The sequence below is a fragment of the Ursus americanus genome, chromosome 7 (genome assembly GCF_024610735.1).
Source record: "Ursus americanus isolate L20-20 chromosome 7, mUrsAme1.1.p, whole genome shotgun sequence".
In the NCBI taxonomy this organism is placed as follows: Eukaryota; Metazoa; Chordata; class Mammalia; order Carnivora; family Ursidae; genus Ursus; species Ursus americanus.
Genome location: NC_142133.1, coordinates 71,352,685 through 71,373,168, shown reverse-complemented (window position 1 = coordinate 71,373,168; position 20,484 = coordinate 71,352,685).

Here is a 20,484-nt window from a genome sequence, read left to right as displayed (position 1 = left end):
ATTAGAGATGATGAAGATTGAGATTCATGAATTTCAGAGTTGAAACGAACTTGAAATAATATCTTCCCCAATCTTCTTACCAGGCAGTCGATGAAACCAGAGTCAAAGGGGGAAAACAGACTTACACAAGATTGCACGGAGCTCAGGGGAGAACATGGTCGTGCGCACTCTGGCCCCAGACTGTCATAATTTGGAGGCAACTTAAGCAAGGCAAGATTAAGGATAGGAGAAAGAGCTGTTCATTATCAGGGAGCTGTGCGTGGCTGTCTGGGGAACTCACTCAGCTCCCTAATTCTGCGGGCCCCAAACCCCTGGGCCTGGGAATGTCCAAGCACATCTAAGGACATTGCTGCTTGTAGGTGATGGATAAATATCCTCCTAGGACATCCACACATCTGTCACATGGAAACCCCAGGATTCATCAATATCCTGGCCTTTGAGGCCCCAACCTTTGCTTCCCTCACTCTGTACAATCCAAGGCCAAGCACGCAGAGAGAACACACTGGCCACGGTTGAGAAATGGATGGACCTTGCTAAAGCTGGAATGTAAATTGTAAATTATAAACAGAGTGTCAGCTTGGATAAACTCGTTTAACTTACCAGCAGACCTTGTCCACAATGTCAATTAGAAGGAAAATAAAAGGATGTCAGGAGAAACAGAAAAAAGGAACAGAGAAGCAGAGGGAGAAAAGACAGTGAATAAAAAGACTCCAGAGCCTGTCACACAGTGATAACCTGGTGCCTGGAGTCCAGCCAATGGCTCTTTATGGTGAAATCCCAAACCCACCCCCTCCTAGTTGGACCAGCAAACCTAGAGGGAGGGCTTTGGTAAGAAGCTGGCCGGGCAGCAATGTTTCAAGGCCAACAATGCCAGGTCCACTGACTCCCATCCCCCCATCAAGCTCCTATCAGGCCACAGTCACCCATGGTCCTAATATTCACCAGCCTCAGGTTGAACATGCCCAAGCCGTGAACTGATAAGACACAGACTGGGCTGTGAATGAGGCCCTCTATCCCATCAAAAGGTAAGGTCATTCTGTCCTGTGCTTAGTATCCAGTGGGTCTGAGAGAGCTCTTGATTTCCAGTATCCACCAGGATATACATAGTGTATATTGAGAGACTAGCATAGTACTTAGCACATAGTAGGGACTCACTATGTGGTAATTATGACTATGTTCAATCTGTGCCAGGCATGGCAGACACTGACAAAGACCCATCTCCTTTTCTTCTTGGGCACACAGACCCCACTCCCCAGCCTCCCTTGCAGGTAGGTGTGGCCATGTGTTGAAGTCTGGGCCTGTTGAGTGTGGGCAGATGTGCTCTGCTCCACTTCTAGGCCTGACCCATTAAAACCTTCCAAGTGTAATCCTCCCTCTTTTCCCCCATCTCTCAGCCAGATACGGAAAACCCAGCAGAGCAATATAGCCCTAGGGGAAGGCAAACCACAGGATGAAGATGCTAATATCCTGAAATGAACATATCTGATGCCACTTGGAGAGACACCAGGAACACCATGTTGGACTTTGTGTGATGAGAAGTAAGTCTACTATAGTAAACCACCAAGATTTGGAGATGTGTTACAAGCATTAATGTGATTAACCTGACAGGCCTAAGACCTTAACCTTGGTTTCCTCAGAAGATTCCATAAGGACAGGAGTCCCGTTTGGACCCCCTATTTTGATGAAACTTTGATGTTCTGTCTAGCTCCTGAAAGCATCTCAATGAGGCCAGACCCTTTCTATTTCAGGCCACTGTCAACAGTCTTTTGCCATTAGGACAGACCTTACTGGCACTACATCCCATCTCCTGCCAATCCAAGAGCCATCTGCTCAAGGACAGAGGGTCACATCCCTATCCTACCCAACTCCACACAAGCGGGGCTCAGCTGGCTCTTGGGAACGCCTCGCAGCTGAGGCGGGGAGTTAGAACCACAGCCTGCCCTTCGCCCAAGAAGGACAACGGGCAGTAATGAAGAGAACAGTAGACCCACAGTCAACATCAAAAGGAAAAATGCAAAGGCCACGTGTTACAGTGTCAGAATGTAGAAGCACGGGTTATAATCCAGAAGCCGAGCTGCGGGCACGTTCATTACACACGCACGTGGATCTACACTGTGGCGTAGGAGCAAGTGGCTGGCGGGTGTGGTTACCCGAGCCACCCGGGAGGTTTGCCACTGCAGCTCTATACACTCACCTCCTGTCCTTCTCTTCCTAGTGCAACTGTTCTGAGATCTCACGGCCATTACCTCCAATTAGACTTAGTTATTCATACATGGTTAGTCTATGGACTAGCAAGTGAGAAACCTTATTACATAAAAAGTCTTAAAAATCCTCATTCTCTCTTAGACCATACAGTTTACATGCACTCATTCACTAGATCGTCTACTCTGTGACTTTTCCCAGCCCCCAGGATGCTGGCAGATGTTGGAATGGCTGCTAGGTCTCTCACTGGGCAAAGGACACGTCAATTCCATGTCCTTCTCAAGCACACTTGGTGATTCACTGCCGATCACAGACAGCATGCTCCTCAGGCCCTCCCTGGGTTTTGCCAACTGCATCTGGGGCAAAGGTGAGCGCTTAGGCTAACGCACCAGACTCCCTTTGATCTCCTACCTTCTGAGAGAGTCACTGAACCCAAATGCAATATTCCTTTCATTCAGGACACCAACCAGGGCCAATGCAGAGTAAAAAGGTACCACCATACACAACATTTGCGTTTGAAAATCAATTTTGACTCAGGAGAGCCACCAGTGATTCCTGTTTGATGGCAGGTGGTCTCAGTTCTGGTTCAAGCTTGGGGGTGGGGAGACAGTGGGAGGCCTGGCCAATCAACTAACCTAACTGAGCCTCTGTTGTCGTGTTTTGTTTTATTCCTCGCATGGTTAGTGATGTTGCTGTGGCAATCACGGGAGATACAGTGGAGGTACTCTGTAAACTATCAAGTAGATATGCTGGGACAGGGTAGGGGTCACTTTAGCATCATCCCGATCTGGGTGTGCCCCACACCCATGCCCCCACAGGTGCCACTATGTCCCATCTCTTCTTCCAGAACACACTGACTGCTTCTTCTTCTGAGTAACTGTTACCCTAATGGCCCGTTATTATTACATTAACCAAATGAGGGAGCAGCATATGCCAAGGCTGGGGAGCACAGTGCACCTCAGGGGACGAAGCTCAGTGAGGATGGCAGTGTGGGCCAGGGCAAGGTAATGGAAGAAAAGGGTGAACGCCTGCAGACGGGGACCAGGGCTATAGCTGCCACTGACCAGTACTGAAGAAAAGAGTCTTGGGGACACATGATCTTCAGCATGGGCTACAGCTTTTTTACCACTTCTAAATCTTATGATTCTGTTTCTCTTCATCCCCAAGGTGGAGGCTCAGAAAGCCCCTAAAAACCACCCCAAGTTTTTCATGTCCGGCATCTGGCCCAGACACAGGAATGAGACCAGCACAGGCCCGGGTAGGGGTGGGCTGCCCAGGCTGTCCAGTGGGCACCCTTTCTCGAGGGTATGCTGTCTCCCTGCCTGCCAGGGGACAGTCCCACGTTGTTTCAGCCCCTGCCTCCTTTGTGCTCCATATTCATAGTTTCTTGACACAAACCATACGAAGTTTCAACACTTGGAGACTGCAGAGTAAACCATTTGTACATACCAGGTCTGGGAACACTTTAAATAATAGGCCAGTTAGTTAACGCTGCACTACAATAAAAATTCCCGTCCAAGTACACATTACGTCCTCATTAATGCCAAGTGAGTTCAGCGTGATTAATGTTATGACAATAAATAACTGGGAGATCATGATGACTGCCAGGTCGCAGCACCACAGTGGGGCCCCGGGCAGCCTAGGCTTCTGCCACCCTCTGAGCACGCTGAGGTGCCGCCTGCCGCTCCATCTGGCACACGCCAGCCCCTCCAAAGCACAGCTCTGGTGAGGACGGGCATGCCAGGGAGCCTGAGCCTCGCCAGCCCCACACACGTGGCTGGTCTTGAGATAGCTGGAAAGAGGGAACCAGGAGCTCATCAGAACTTGTCCTTTCCTCCCAAGAAAAAAGCACATGTTAAGGAGCTGGAAACCAGGCCCCTGATTGCATGGGCAGAGAGAGGGCCTCCTCGGCCTCCTGGCAGAGTCTGGGGCCAGAAAAGCTGGATGGCTCCAGTTCCTTTGGGCACTGCCAGGAGGGTTTCAGGGAAGCGGGTGGCTCTCTCGTGGGGACAGTGAAGGCCATGCGTGCGAAGAGGGAACTTGGTCATCACTGCTCGTGCCTGAGAGGCCCAGGCAAAGACATAGGTCCCTGCCCTCAGGAAGCCTTCATCACAACTAGAGAGGAAAATTTACTATATGGTTGGTCAAAGAAAGGGGGCGCTGAGTCTGTTCTCAGTATCGCTAAGCTATGTGGGAGCCAGTACCCAGGGAGAGAGACAGAGGAAGAGTGGACTGCTTTGAAGTCAGAGATGCTAGGCTGGGTAGGAGGTGAGAGAACTTTACAAACCACGGAAACTGCCTTCTCTGCCTCTGGAGTATGGAAAAGACTTGGTAACCTGAAGGGCAACTTACTTCAGCTCATTCCCTAGCACCCTGGAGTTGAAATGGTGCACCCCACAAGGCTCACCTTGCACCCACTGCCAAATGGTTGTGGATTCTGTGGAGACCTGTGGAAGGTCCTAGACCACAGGCCCATGCCAGACCTTACTCAAGTGTTGGCTTCCGGCTTGCCCTTGGCCTTGCTGGGGTGGTTCTGGCCTGGCTTGCTGTGAGTTCCCTTAGACTTTGGGCCATCTGTGCTCAGCACATTACCTGAACTATCATAGATGCTCAGTACATGGTAGAACTGAACTCTGGGCAGGGGCCAGAACTCTCCATCCTTCCTTCTATGACATGAGCCACCACTTCCAAAATCACTGGCCCTACCGTCACCCCTGCCCAGTGTTTTCTCAAAACACAGCCCCTCAGGGGCAGGCATCCAGGCTAAGACTAGAGCTCCAGATGGACATGGAGGTGAGGAAGGGTGAGTTGTCACTACAAGTTGGGAAAAAATCAGCTCATACTTTCCACTTTGGCATCAGAACCCAACGCCATTGATTAATGGGGATGCTGGGTTGACCAAGAAGTAAGGACGGGAGTGGCTAGAAGTGGGTGTTGACTTTTCAAACAATCATAAATTCCATGAGGGTGACAAAAGAGCCTGCTCCATAATTGTGTTCATTATTTACACTAAAACCTAATTAAAGTCATTATGCTTTTTGTTCATTAAACAAACTTACTGGCACAGACACCAAGCCAGCATAAGTGCTGCTGGGATCACTGTGCAAGTGGAGGAGCTCAGGCCCACCCCCGTCCTCTGAGTCAAACATTCTCTGCAAATGAAGACTCTAAAGAAAGAAGCAGAAGAAGACAGTGAGAGGGACAGGAAAGCATCACAGGGCCCCCCTACCGCCTTTGTTTGGCCTCCTCCTGTGATGCAAGATCAATAGATTCCTTCCCCAGGCCCTATATCACTGGAAGAAAACTGTGTCCAGGCTAGTACTGGGGCAAAGCCAGACCCTGCCACGTATCTAGGGAAGACCAAGATCCAGGAATAAGGAGGCCAACATTTTCAGATGTCTTCTATGAACACGATTCAGTAGAAGGCTCTAAAAAAAAAAAACAGGTCTATATATAAAGTCATTAACATTTTACTATGGGGATAATAAGAAATTTAATCTATTTATAAGGCAAATTGGGAGTCCTTTGAAAAATGTAAGGAGAGACGACTAGGGGACCAGAAAAAGGTTGAAATTTTCTCTGGTTGGGTTCAGAACGGCCTTATTAAGAAAGTGGTGAGTGATATCAGAAAAACGACAGTAACTGGCTCCAAATGACAAGAAACATTTAAAAACTGTTAGGAGCAACTTTGTCAGAACTCTGGAAAATAGTCAAAGCTTTCTAGCAATCAAGCAAACACTGAATCAAGACAAAAGCAACTTTAAAATAATATTTAGAACACTTACCTTACACCATACAGAAAAATTAACTCAAAATGGGTTAAAGACTTAAGACCTGCAGCTATAAAACTCCTAGAAGAAAACACAGGGGACAATCTCCTTGCCACTGGCCTTGGCAATGATTTTTTTGGCTCTGACACCAAAAGCACAGACAGTAAAAGCAAAAATGGGACTGCACCAAACTAGAAAAGTTCTGCATAGCAAAGGAAATAATTTTTTAAAAATGTAAAGGCAACCTATGGAGTGAGAGCAAATGTTTGCAAACCATTTATCTGATAGGGAACCAATATCCAAAATATATAAGGAATTCTTACAACACAATAACAAAGAACAAACAAACAAACAAAAAAAAAAACAATTGAAGAATGAGCAAAGGACCTGAATAGACATTTTTCCAAAGAATACATGCAAATGGCCAACAGGTTCTGCTAGGATTTGACTAGCAGTGGTAAAAGTAGACAAAAATCCTTGTCTTGTTACTGATCTAAGAGGGAAAGCTTTCAGTCTTCTGCCATTGAGTGTGATGTTAGCAGTGGGTTTTGCATAAATGCCCTTTATCATGTTGAGGAAGTTCCTTTCTATTTTTAGTTTTCTGAGTGTTTTTCATCACTGAAAAACTTTTTATCACATGCTTTTTCTGCATCAGTTGAGATGTCTATGTGTTTGCTTCTTTGTTCTATTAATGTGGTATATCACACTGATTGATCTTCTTAAGTTGAACCACTCTTGCATTCCTGGGATACACCCTACTTGGTCATGGTGTATAATACTTTTAATATGCTATTGTGTTCTGTTCACTAGTATTCTGTTAAGAATTTTTGCATCTATATTCATAGGGGATATTACTCTGCAATTTTCTTTTCTTATAACATCCTCAGCTAGCTAGCACTGGTATCAGGGTAACCACAGCCTGATGGAGTGAATTAGGAAGTGTTCCCTCCTCTTCTATCTTCGGAAAAGTTTGAGAAGGATTGGTGTTAATTCCCCTTTAAATGTTTGGTAGAATTCACCAGTGAAGCCATCTGGTCCTGGAATTTTCTTTGTTGGATATTTTTTGATTATTGATTCAATCTCTACATATTATAGGTCTGTTCAAATTTTCTAACTTTTTAAAAGTCAGTTTCAAGAAACTTATAATTTGTGTGTTTCCAGAAACTTGATTTCTTTTAGATTATCTAACTTGTTGACATACAATGGTTCATCATATTCCCTAATAATCCTCGTTCTTTTGTTAATGTTGATAGTAATGTTCTCACTCCCATTTCTGATTTTATTTGCATCTTCTCTGTTTTTTTTCATCAATCTAGCTAAATGTCTGTCAATCTTATTGGTATTTTCAAAGAATCAACTTTTGCTCTCATTGATTCTATTTTATATCTGCTCTAATCACCATTATTTTCTTCCTTCTCATAGGTTTGGCTTTAGTTTGCTCGTCTTTTTCTAGTTCCTTGAGGTATAAAGTTAGTTTATTCATCTGAGATCTTTTTTTTTTTTTAATGTAGGCTGCTATAAATTTCCCTCTGAGCACTGCCTTTATTGTATCCTATGAGACTTGATACATTGTGGTTTTGTACTACTGGAAGTTCTATCTAGAGCAATTAAGCAAGAAAAATAAATACAAGCCATCCAAACTGAGATGGAAAAATTAAAACTATCTTTACTCACAAGTGACATGATCTTAGATACAGAAAATCCCAAAGAAAGGGGGGGTAATCAGAAGGGGGAATGAAACATGAGAGACTATGGACTCTGAGAAACAAACTGAGGGCCTCAGAGGGGAAGGGGGTGGGGGAATGGGATAGACCAGTGATGGGTAGTGAGGGCACGTATTGCATGGTGCACTGGGTGTTATACACAACTAATGAATCATCGAGCCTTACATCGGAAACCGGGGATGTACTGTATGGTAACTAACATAATATAATAAAAATCATTATAAATTAAAAAAAAAAGAAAGAAAATCCCAAAGATTTCACCAAAAAAAGAAAAAAAAAGGCTGATAAACAAATTCAGCAAAGTTGCAGGGTACAGGATCAGCACACAAAAATCAGTTGTGCTTCAGTACACTGGCAATGAACAATCCAAAGCAAAATTAAGAAAGCAAATCCATTTATTAATAGCATCCAAAAGAATAAAATACCTAGTAATAAATTTAATGAAGAAGGTAAAGACTTGTACACAGTAAACTACAACACATTGCTAAAGGAAATGAAAGAAGACCTAAATCTTAAAATTGGAATTAATTTCTAAAATTGGCATGTAATATAAATGCACATAAAATGAGAATCCAGTATATACAACTTGAAACCAAGTGGATTTCTTCATACACCCACACGTCTGTAAGAATCACAGAAAGTAGGACTTTGTAACATTAAAATACATTCCCCAAAATTTTCAGCAATCCACAAATGCAGACATGTTTGAACAAGCCCCTGGTTTTCTCCTGTTACATTACTGAAGAGAGCTCACACTTTCTACACCCTCTCTTCACAGCATGGTTAACAGCCTTTTTGACTTTTCACCGGAGTTTTCTCTCACTTGATGAGAGACAGGTTTGCACACCAGTTGAAGAATTATTTGCAAGAGCCTCTCAAATACCTTTTCCATTTGCCCCAATAAAGTACATGACTCTTCCACATCACAGATCTGAGTCAGTACTAAGCTCCATAGTCTAGTCATCGAGCTTTTCAAAATTCTATCTTTGGGCCAAGTCAGAGCTGATATGTTCAGCTGTGCAGGTTTTGCACTACACAATTCTAGAAGGAACCATTCAGTTAGAAAGCAAAGTGAATGATCTTTGTCTCTCTGTCTCTCCCTGTTTCTCTCTCTCTCTCTCTCTCTCTCTCTCTCACACACACACACACACACACACACACACACACACACACACACATTTTCATGCTTCTCCTCAGAGTCAGTGCTTTGAGAACGGAGCACACACTACATGAAGATGTGCACTTGGGCAGCCAGCTCAACTCTGCATCTGACTACATGGCTCATAGGGCTCATGGTCCACTCAAGGCTTGCAATGGGTCCCATTCAAACTCTTATGTCAAAAAGATTATAAATGGTTACATGTCTTGGACCTCTAATTAAAATTTAAGCGTCAAGTCAGCAAGAACATGCTACAATGCCCAGGTGGTTCTGACATTAATCATCAATTTCAGCCCCACCCTTACTCCCAGGGCACAAGTAAAAGCCAAGACCAGGCAGGGCAGAGGTGTGATCTCTGTGTCTGCCCCAGCCCAACCCTCTGCTTTCATTCTGCTGTTCTTCTGCCATCTTTGGTCCCCTGCATCCTTTCAGATCCATGCAGGTGCACACCCCACTCAATGCTGTCTCACACAGATCCATCTGCCTGGCTGCGCTAAACCAGTCTGGTCACTTCACTCTAGGAGGATGTAATTATTGGACTGAATCCTCAGTCCGTTTGTCATTTCTCTGAGTTCAGTTTCGATAGCACAACTTTTTCTGCCTTACCTGCCCAGCCTGCCTTTCAACTGTTCCAGCAATCTGTAACCAGATACTGATCATTGCTGTCCAAATCCACACAGAACAAGGAATTCTAAAGGTGTGGTTCTGCTCTGGTGCAGATTTACTCATGCCTCTGCAAGAAATGCTTCTGGGGTTCACATTGCCTGAAACACCCTCTCCCACTCTCCAGAATCCCACTGTCCCAGAATAGTTTTGCTCCTCCCATACTGAGACAGCCTTCCTTCTATGAAGAGATGCCTCATCGGGGTGTTTCTACATAATCATGCCATTTACACAATTACATAATTAATTTCTTCCATCCCTTACAGGGGTGGGAAGTTAAGGAAGGGGCAAACACCATCTGTAAATGTCACTGACTGTCCCACCCTGAGCATTTCAGATCCCTGATAAAAGGGATTGTGCATCAGGCTGCCTTCAAGGGCCGGGTGGGTGGCCCAAGACATGGTGCACTGGACTAGCTTAGAAAACCCTGTGAGGGGCGCCTGGGTGGCGCAGTCGTTAAGCGTCTGCCTTCGGCTCAGGGAGTGATCCCAGTGTTATGGGATCGAGCCCCACATCAGGCTCCTCCACTATGAGCCTGCTTCTTCCTCTCCCACTCCCCCTGCTTGTGTTCCCTCTCTCGCTGGCTGTCTCTATCAAATAAATAAATAAAATCTTTAAAAAAAAAAAAGAAAACCCCATGAGAGGGGCGCCTGGGGGGCTCAATCACTAAGCGGCTGCCTTCGGCTCAGGGTGTGGTCCCAGGGTACTCAGATCGAGCCCCGCTTCGGGCTCCCTGCTCCTCTGGGAGCCGCTGGGAGCCTGCTTCTTCCTCCCTCACTCCCCCTGCTTTGTTCCCTCTCTCGCTGGCTGTCTCTCTCTCTGTCAAATAAATAAATAAAATCTTCAAAAAAAAAAAGAAAAGAAAAGAAAACCCCATGAGAGGACTCACCAAAGTATGAGGCTATGTTCACAGGCCCTCTAAGTATCACCTGTACCAAACAGCCTTACCCACCCAAAAGTCAACACTCCTATCTCCAGCAGCCCTCTCCTCCCAATCTGAGCACTGGCAATCCCAGTTTTGTGGCCAAACTAACCCATAAGCAGGAAAGAAAGGGTCCCTCTGGAGGTTGGTCCCTCTGGAAATCCAGGCTGCCTGGGTCCAAAACAAAACAGATGGGCTCCAATGATGTTGTCAAGGAAGAATATACAGCCAAGAGCCATGATGGGATCCAACTGCCCACTAGAGGCCATAAAAAGAGCCAACTCAGTATATACTTCCTAGTATGATCTCAGGGAGAACTGCTATGTACTATTTCCCTTCACAACCACCTGGGATGGAAGACACAAATCCCCTAAACCTTCCAGGGAAGAATAAAAAGCAGGTCAAAAGACTCTGTCTTCAAAAATGTCTGATGTTTTAGGTCTAGTTGATAAAGCCTGGAACCATGGCCTAAGCCCCAAAAAAGCACTTGGGGATAAGGATGGTATTGGCTCAGGATTCAGGAATGCTGGGCCAAGCCCTGCCACCTGATAAGGATCTGGGCCAAGACCTTGTCCCTCCTAAACCCCCATTTCTTCAGTTATAAAAAGAGAAGATGGCCTAAATCGATGGTTCTTAGAGCATGCATCAGAATTAACTTGTGAACTTTTTATAAATACGTACATGCTTGACCCTACCCCCAGACAGTATCAATCATGAGATCTTAGGTAGCCTAAGCATGGTTAAGTTAGAAAAGTTCACCAGCTGATTGTACATGCCCCACAACCTACAGTCTTATGAACAGAACTTAACACTCTACCTCCAGGTGAAAATGTGACCACGGCATATGTTGTTGATAAGTCTCTTTCCTGACGCCAAACTGGTTGAAGTGCTTGGCTATGCCCAAGGACAGCCTATACATCAGAGATAAAAACCATGCCCCCAAAGCTGAGCATGACAATCACAGGTCATCCAGTGGGGCCATGGCCACCCCTGTCCAGTGCAACTAGGCTGGAGACAAAGTTGTCCTTCACCTGTCACTCCTTCCACAGCTCCCAAGGTCCCTTGCTCTTATCCCTGGCCCATCCCACAGGCCTGTCTGTTACTATGTCCCCTCTCCCAGTCACTCAATGAGGGAGGGGAATCTGGGTGTCTTCCATGTTGATGACACCACCTTCCACCCAACCTATAACCCTCAGACCCTTCCTTCTTCATTTCCTCTTCACTGTGTGCATCCTCAGATCCCGTGAACTCCACTTTCATTCTCTCCATCCCAATGCCACTATCTTCACAGATCAGCTTCTCCATTGCCTGGAATAATACAAAGGCCTACAGACAGGTGTGCCTCTAGCTATCCCCTCAACCTATCCTCTTGGATGAATTTTTCAAACTGAGGTTCTGACTAAAGGGATCCCCTATGCTGGGAGGGGAGGCGTGTATCTGCATATTTTTACAAGTGGATTCACTACTTCCATTGGAATCTCAAAGGTCTGTGTCCAAAAAAAGCGGCTAGACATGGTCTACCATACTGCCAGAAGGACTTTTCTGCACCACTGCTCTGTGTTCTGACCAAGATGACTTTGAGGGCAGGAATCCTATCGGAACCAGCCTCTGTTTCCCCATCACCTTACTTGGTATCTGGCACAGAGAAAGAAGTCCCATGAATGTTGAATCAAATTATTAGCCACAGCCGAGTATGATTTCAATAGCATGGGAGTGATGCCTTGCAGAACTCTCCCTCATGGGCTGGAAACCCAAAGGAAACTGTTGGCTCTCCCCTAGCAAGATAACAGCCTTTAACTCTGAAGGAAACATTCCATGTGCATCAGCTTGCCAATGAAAGCACGCCAACCAAAGGTACCTCCAGCCAGTGGAAGGGACTTGGGGACAGTGTGCCAGCTGTAGCAGGTGACTCATCCTCAGGCATGACCATGCACCATGTCAGGGCCAAACCATCTGCCCTTTGAGTCAACTATAGAATCCAGGCCCCCGGTTTGACTAGGGGGAGCCAGATCCAGAAACCCCCACCAGCCCCAAAGATTTCTGCCAATCATTACTCCAATCCTGGGCTCCCCTACAGATGCCGAGCTGTATGTGTCTTGTTCAGAGATGTTTATAGCTCAAGTTCCAGAGACAACTTGGAGGGCTCTCAGGCTGTAATCTGCTTAAGACAAAAATCCATGACGTCTCCTTGGAATCCTGCAGCTTCCCAGGGGACATTCCAACCTGAACTTTGGAATATTTTATTTTCTTGCATGTTGTGTGTCCAGGTGAGAGATTCTGGAGGTAAGTCAGAAGACAAGAGAACATGCAAAAATGCAAAACATATATTTGCCAAGGGAAAAAACAAGGATCAGAGAATCCCATTCCTCAGGTCAGTTTCAGCAGCATAAGCCAAGCACAAAGAGATTTACAAAGAAACCAATGTTTGCCTCATCTACTGGTGTCTTCCCCCAGACAGCAGGTAGGCAGGGCCAATTTCTCAGCCTGTAGCACAGATATTACCTTTAATGCCCCAGAAATCCTGAGCTCAGTTCCTCCCATACCACAGTGGTGACTACAAGGGGTCCCAGCTCAAGCTTGCTCGAGATTCAGAGATGCGTGGGGCAAAATTCCCAGAAACCTAACTGCATAAAGAACCAAACTGCCTTCACAGAGAGAATTCATCCTAAGGCATGACTCCAGAATAAAGACCTGAATATAAGATTTCCACACCTGAGCAAAGGTTTCTGAATGGTTCTGTTCCTCCCCTGTCTAGTCCTTGGATTCATGTCTACAGTTTTTAAATTCTTTAATATGAGGTGGTAGCCAAAAAGACTAGCGCTCAGTTTTTGCACTGTGATCGTCCCTGCACAGTAATGCTGTGGCCAGCAAGGCCGTAGCTCCTGATGGGAGAGGGCAGCAGGAGTGATCATCAGTACGCGCTGGTGACCCCCGAGAATGGTCGCAGTCAGAAGTCATGCGCAGGCAGCATGCCAGGGCCCACAGTGAGAAGGACACTCAGAGAGGGAGGCAGCAGTTTCTAGAAGTAGAGGCACAAAGTAGCAGCCAGACATGCTTATGAACACACACCAGACACACTGGGGAATGCAGAAATATTTGGGGGGAACTCTGCAAGGGAGTCAAGACCCTATAAAATGATAGGGGAAGGAAGCAGTAAATTCAGGTTACTGCTCTTGATGGGACTTGTTTGTATGCACAGGCTGGGAAAGTGGTAGAATCTCAAGTTATAAGAGAAAGAAAAAGCATGGATGATGAGCTGCTCCTTTTGAAGTCCCAGATCAGCCTCCCATGGCCTTATTTTCCTGACTCAAAGATGAGAATTGCCTTTTGAAACCCAGTGAGCCCAGGCCAAGCAACTTCTCCATAAGCTACAGCAAATGAACCTTCAGCCTCTCCCTGGGAGACACTGGGACTCATTCAGGGAATTCAGTGGGTGAGCTGCCAGGGAGGAAGGATTTCGGTGATAGCCCCTGGTTGCTGGCTGCATCATAGGGCACCAGAGAGGCCTCCGCAGGCCTGTGTGAGCTAGAGCCCCAGTCCCCACTGCAGAGCAGGGGCAGGCCACTTGTGAGCACTGTTTACTGAGCCACCATCCTCAGATTTTGGCTCTTCCTTGCCCCACCCACCAAATCCTAGGAGATGAGGGCAGGAGGATATGATCATGAGGCAACAAAAGAGCGCTGCTCACTCGTCCAATCATCCAGCATTCAGCAAACACCCTCATGTGTCAGGCACTATGCCAGACAAGGAGCACATGCTGGTGAACAAGACAAACACAGTTCCTGCCCTCATGAAGCTTACAGGCTAGTGGGGTGGACAGATGTCAAACAAACCAAAAGATTACAAAGCAGGAGCAATGAGAACCTCCAAGGAAAAGAACAGGCTTCTGTGAGACAAGACAGAAGGGTCACAGAAGCACTCCCTGTAGAAATGCTTCTCACCCTGATATGGGAGGATAAGCAGTGTTGGCGTGAGATAAAGAGTGGTCTGGACTAAGGCCTGCAAGCCAGTGGAGCACCGAGGCCCAGAGGGAGGCACGATGAGTAGAGGGGAGAGAGCAAGGAGGAGGGTGATGAGGAAGAAGGTAGGACCACAAGAGGCCTTGGAGGCAACAAAAAGTATCACACTTTGTGTCCTGGTGCAAAGGGAAGCCGACCAGGGTCTGTACACAGGCACACAGCCAAGCCCTGCGATCTGCTTTATTTTGATAAAGATCAGCCTAGTTGCTCAGGGACAATCGGTTGGACAGAGCTGAGAAATGACCTCAAAGAGATGGTAAATTACAGAGAAGTTCAAGAGAGAGAGGATGGCATCTAGGCTAGGGTAGAGGCCATAATACAGAGATGGGGACATTTGAGTAAGATTTCAAGATAGAACCACCAGAATCGGTGATACGTAGTGAAGGATGGTGCCTTGGTTTCCACCTGCAGGATCTGGGCAGTTGGAGGGACCATTTATAGAGACTCATGAGGTGGGGCAGGTTTGAAAGAGAATATGAATTCTCTGCCATGGGATTTCCAAGAGCAGATGCTAAAGAGGCGATTGTGTTGGTTTCGACTTCAGAAAACAGAGATGAATTTGGGAGTTCCTGGCACTTGGCTGGACACTGGGGCAGGGGCCGTTGGCCTGGCCAGACTTAGAGGGCACCTGCCGTGCTCACACCATGGGTCTCACAGCGCCCCATGGAGGTAAAGAGGTGTCATTTTCTTTCACACCATTATTCCCCAGCTTGAAGGCCCCCCTCCAAGTGCTAAAATGGGGAGCCAAGGGCCTGGAGAAGGCTGCATCTGGACAGCAGCAGCTCACCTCTCTGCCCTGGCCTCCCAACGAGCCCCTTAGTGCCAACCTAACAGTAGCCCTGTCACCCCCCTCTCTGCCTGCCCTCTCCCCTCGCGCCTTCCTTCCTTCCCACCTACCACCCTGCGGGAATGCTCCCCTCCCCATCTACAGCAGCCATCATCAGGGCAGGACACAGGTCTGTCCGATGGCCTGTCCTGACCACCGGCCTCCAGGCACATGCATGCACACACTACAGATAAGTACCCCCCACACACACACACCCTATACACTACACACACACTGTACATGCAACTCACATACCACGTATGCACAACACACAAGCATATACAAGATGCCTATTACACACACACACCACAAACTCCACACGCTACACATAATGCTGCAAACTCTCGCAATGCAGAGTATACACAAACACATACCACACACGCGCACACACACACACACACACACACATACTCGCTCAATCAGGCAGCACCGATCTTCCTCTTCTCCGAAGGCCCTCAGCACTGACTCTGCAGCTCTCTAAAAGAAATGATCTATGCAAAGCACCTGGAAGAGCTCCTGGCGCACACGGGCCCTTCTTTCTCCCCGCCAAGGCCCTGCACACACCTGGTCGGTAACTGGAGTTGCCCAGAGAAACAAGGGCCTGCACGGCTTTGGGCAGAGAACAAATAAAGAACCACATTCTGGATGAACTGAGGAAACACGTACGAATGAGCGATCTGAGCTCAGTGGTGGCTTGCGGATGATGCCCGGATGATGCCACTCACCCGGCACTCATGCTTCCCATTTCAGAGCAAGCACAGCCTCAAATGCTTAACCAGATTTTATCAAAGCAAATGCCAGGCCGATTGCCTAATGAAAAACACAATGAAACAACTCCGGGATCAGGAGTAGCAGCCTGGTTCTATTACCCTGGCTCTACCATTAACTCTCTGGATAACCTTGAACAAATCAGCTGAGTGCTTCAGGCCTCAGCTGCCCCATTTGTAAAAGGCAGGTCATCGTTCCCCAGGCTCCTCAGAGGATGGGCGTGAATCACCAATGAAGGGTCTGCAGAGTGCAAGTGCTAGACACGTAGACATCTCCCTGGTGGAGACCTGGCATCTTCCTCAACCCCTGCGGGGCGACAGTGTGGATGCCACCAACTGGACATACTTCCGCAGCTGATTCCAGGGATACGTTTCCCCAGTGCCGTAAAGAGAGGGAAGGAAAGGAAATTACTTTTCCCCTTAGGACTCTGAGCCAGGCATGTAGCCAATATATTTTCATGTAATGTCAGAGTCAAAAATCCCAAGACCTCCACACTCTTCATGACGGTGTCAAAACTGGAACAATCTTAACACACAAATCATGCTTATTTCCATTGTCCCTGGACATAACCCTAGGGTGCGGGTTGTTCTGGGTTTTTTCTAGTTTTGTTTTTGTTTTCCCATGCCCAGAAACAAGACTCACAGGTCTCCTGCTTTGCTGGGGCCCTTACCGTGACCCGGGTCCCTAAGAGGCCCAAACGTGGGCCGAGCCACAACAGGGACTGACCACGGCCTCTGCGCTTAGGGGTGCTGTCCCCAGTGATGTCTACGTCAAAGTGCTGAGACCACAACAGCCCCTGGACGTGAGGCTGATTAAAGAGGGTTACGTGAATTGCTGAATTAAGTCGTCCAAAATTGGATAAAGCGATTGTGAAATCTGTTTTGAGTCAACCTATACATGTCTCATTGCAGGAAAATGTCTCGGTAAGAGTTCATGGAGGAAGAAAAAAAAAAAAAACCCAGCAACTCATTGTTGGCTGACCTTCCTGGGCTCCTAATATTCAGTTCCCCAAAAGGCATCTTAGCCATGTAATTTCCAATATGGGAACAATTTGAGTTGCAATTAGGCAAATCTCAGAAGGTTCTGCCACTGATTTGTTCGTTCTCTCAATATTATTCTATAGGACACACTAAAATACTGTGCCAGGTTCACGCAAAGGGCAATTGGGAACAGCGCATGTGGGTTACAGAGGCTGGGTAAACACATCGCTGCTCAGTAATGGCATCACTAGGCCACTGGAGCTGGACACATGGCCCTCCCGCCCCCAAGGGCATCTAGTAATGGCCCTGGGGGGTAGAGGGGGGCAGGGGCCATTAGCAATTCAGAGGTGTGCGTTGTGGTGAGAGCAAGTAGGAGGCTCTGGGCAGTGAGTATGGAGGTGGCCAGGGTTGCTACCAGCTACAACGCAGCCCCTGGGATTGTAGGTGAAAGGAAAGCACAAATTCCTGGCAGTAACACTGAGTACCTCAAGGAGCATGGTGGGAGGATGTACCAGCAAGCAAGCCCAGTTGTTATACAAGACAAAGAATTATAACACAGGAATTATTTTCAAAAGTGCCAGGAAGGCACAGAAAAAGAAGAGATTAATTCCACCTATGGTGTGAGAATTAGCTTCACAGAGAAGGGCATAACTGAGTGGGCCTTGAAGCATGGATAAGAGTTTAGTAGGTGGGGAAGAGAGAAATGGCAGTCCAGGAGAAGCACTTCCTCTCTGGATCGGGATGAGCTGGCACTCCCTGAGCTGTGAGTGCCTCCTAGGGGCTGAGTCATGGTCATCTCTTTCAACAAGCAAAACAATCAGGTCTTCAGTGCTAAATTAATGTGTTCTTTCCATGTCCCTGGTCTCCAGAAAGAAGGAAAGGTCATTCCTGCCCTATTGGGCATTTCTGGCTTGCCCTGGACTCCTATTATAACCTGTCCCTTATCCTAAGGGAGCTGATTTGCTCCCAGTGACAGGAGTGTCTGGATCCTCCTCAAGGTTCTGAGCCCAAAATGCAGAGGCAGTCTCGCCTGCTTCCTGACCAGACCAGAGCTCATGCCTAACACCAGATCCTGCTAGAACTGAAGCTTAGGTGTGGACAGAATCAGCCCTGAATGGAAGGCCCTGGAAAGCAAGGACAGTAACAGGTTGATCTTTGTTTCCCCTTTCCCCCAGACCTGCTCAGGGCCCAGCTCTCAAGACTGTGAGGGAGTACATGAGGGAGTGTGCAAGAGTGTGTGGGTGACTGGGCGCATAAGTGAGTAGTGTGTGCATGAGTGTGTGCAAGTGAGTACTTGAGTGTGCGAGCAGGTATGTGTGAGCGGGTACGTCAGTGAATGGTGTGTGCATGAGTGTGTGGGTGTGTGTAAGAGGGTGCAAGTGTGAGGGCTTGAGTGAGCACGTGTGTGCATGAGTGAGTAAACACAAGCCCACTAGCCTGAGGCAGTGCTGAGTGTCTACAGTGGAGCTTCAGCCTGAGCCTCAGGGTCCAGTGAAGTGGCTGGGCCCGAAGCACAACTGATGGGAAAGGTAGGACAACGGTCAGAGGAGCAAGAGCTAACAGGTGAATTGTGACCAGCCACATGTGGGGTGCGGTTTGGGGCCAACATGGGATCTGGAAGTCAGGAAGGAGAGTGGGTTACACCTGGGCACATAAGCTTCCCAGAGTAAGAAAACCTCAGAAGCACATGGGGAGATCCAGGGGGCAGAATTAGGCCTCTCAAAAGGACCACTGTTACTTCGGACCAGTTCCCCCATGACACCAGGGCCCCCAGGAAAGTAGGTCCCTCCAGCTCCCTATGACTCAGCAAGGGGAGCAGCTAGCAGGCAAAACAGAAAGGCAGACCTGGGCAAACCCTGCAGCAGAGCCCCCAGAAACAGTGACTCCACTGCATACTTGAGCAAGGTAGGGTGCCAGCGCCACGGGCTGCTTCTGCTAACTGGGACAGCCCCCGCCCAAGAGATGGCTCAGGGAGAACAGTGGGAGAAGTGAGGAGACATGAGAGCAGACAGGCAGAGATCACTCGTTCATGGACAAACATTCCTCATCCTACTGGATGTTTCTATCTGAGTCACTAGAGGACCCCAAAGTGGTTATTTCTGCTGTCTGAGTGTCTGGCTTCCCAGCTGGGCAATGAGGGACTATTGTATGTGGGAGGGCCTGGCTGCTCTGTCCCCTTCACCTCCCTTCCCTGCAGTGATGGGCTTCCCAGGAACATCAGGAATTACCCAAGCGGCCGGCTTTTCCTGCCCACCCAGAGGTGATGGCAGTAGAGGCATCATAGGACACACCTGGGAGCCACAGCCCCAACTCAGTGTGCAAAAGGAACCCACTCTCACAATGGTACCCCCTCTCCCGAGCTCACTCCATGACATTAGTATCTGGAGAACAGGATGCCACTCTGTTGTAAAAACTGGAGTGGCCTGGGCTGAGCTACTTGCATGGGAGTAAACCTAACGTTCAGCCCAGTAAGAGCCAGCATGAGTAACTAGGACACAACAACTGAATCTCTCCCCACTGAGCCCACTGTGCTGATACAGGGCTCTCCACACTCCCCCTCCACCGTGTGTGCTCTCTGCCTGAACCCCCAAGAGCAGGCCTAGCTGGCCATGTGCAGCCATCCCTGGCCAGCTCATTCAAGGCTGCTTTCCTGGGTAAAGGATCTGGGCCTCTGAGAGCTCTCACCCACCCTCACCAGCCTCACAACCAGCTCCAAGGGTTGTTCTTCACCCTTAGACCCACCCGGGACCCAGGTTCATCACTGGGCTCAGTTATCTGCAAGTGGGGTCAGAGCTGTATGGGAAAACAGACCCGTGCCCCCTGAGCCCACAGCAGCCCCATGGGGACAGGGCCTAGTGACCTGGTGACTCCAGACCCCACAGAGACCATCCTCAGGGGCCTTGTCATGGGTTGCAATGACTTGTTCCTGTTCTGTGAGTTTAGGCCCTCTTCAGCCACCTACCGGAGGGCTGGGCACGCAGCGTGTGCTCTATAAAGAACTGTCCACTACCTTAGGGAGTCTGTCCCTCCCCGATCTTTGCTCATCTCATCTTTGCTCATCTCATCAAGGCTGAATGGGTTCACGTGGGCACTCAATTCCAACAACCAAGAATTCCAAAGACAAATTCCAGTTTCTGTTCCTGATTTCACTGACCCTCAGCCCACCCAAAACCAGTTTGGTAAAACATTGAATCATGAGGTTTATACAGGAGAGTTTTCTAACTTGACACTTCATGTCAGTTTTCTAAAAAAATAAGAAGCAGGGTGGCCCTTAAGAGGAAAAAAAGAGAGGGGCGGGGAACAAACCATAAGAGACTCTTAATGACAGAGAACAAACCGAGGGTTGATGGAGGGAGGCGGGTGGGGGATGGGCTAGACTGGTGATGGGGATTAAGGAGGACACTTGTTGTGATGAACACTGGGTATTACATGTAAGTGATAAATTACTAAA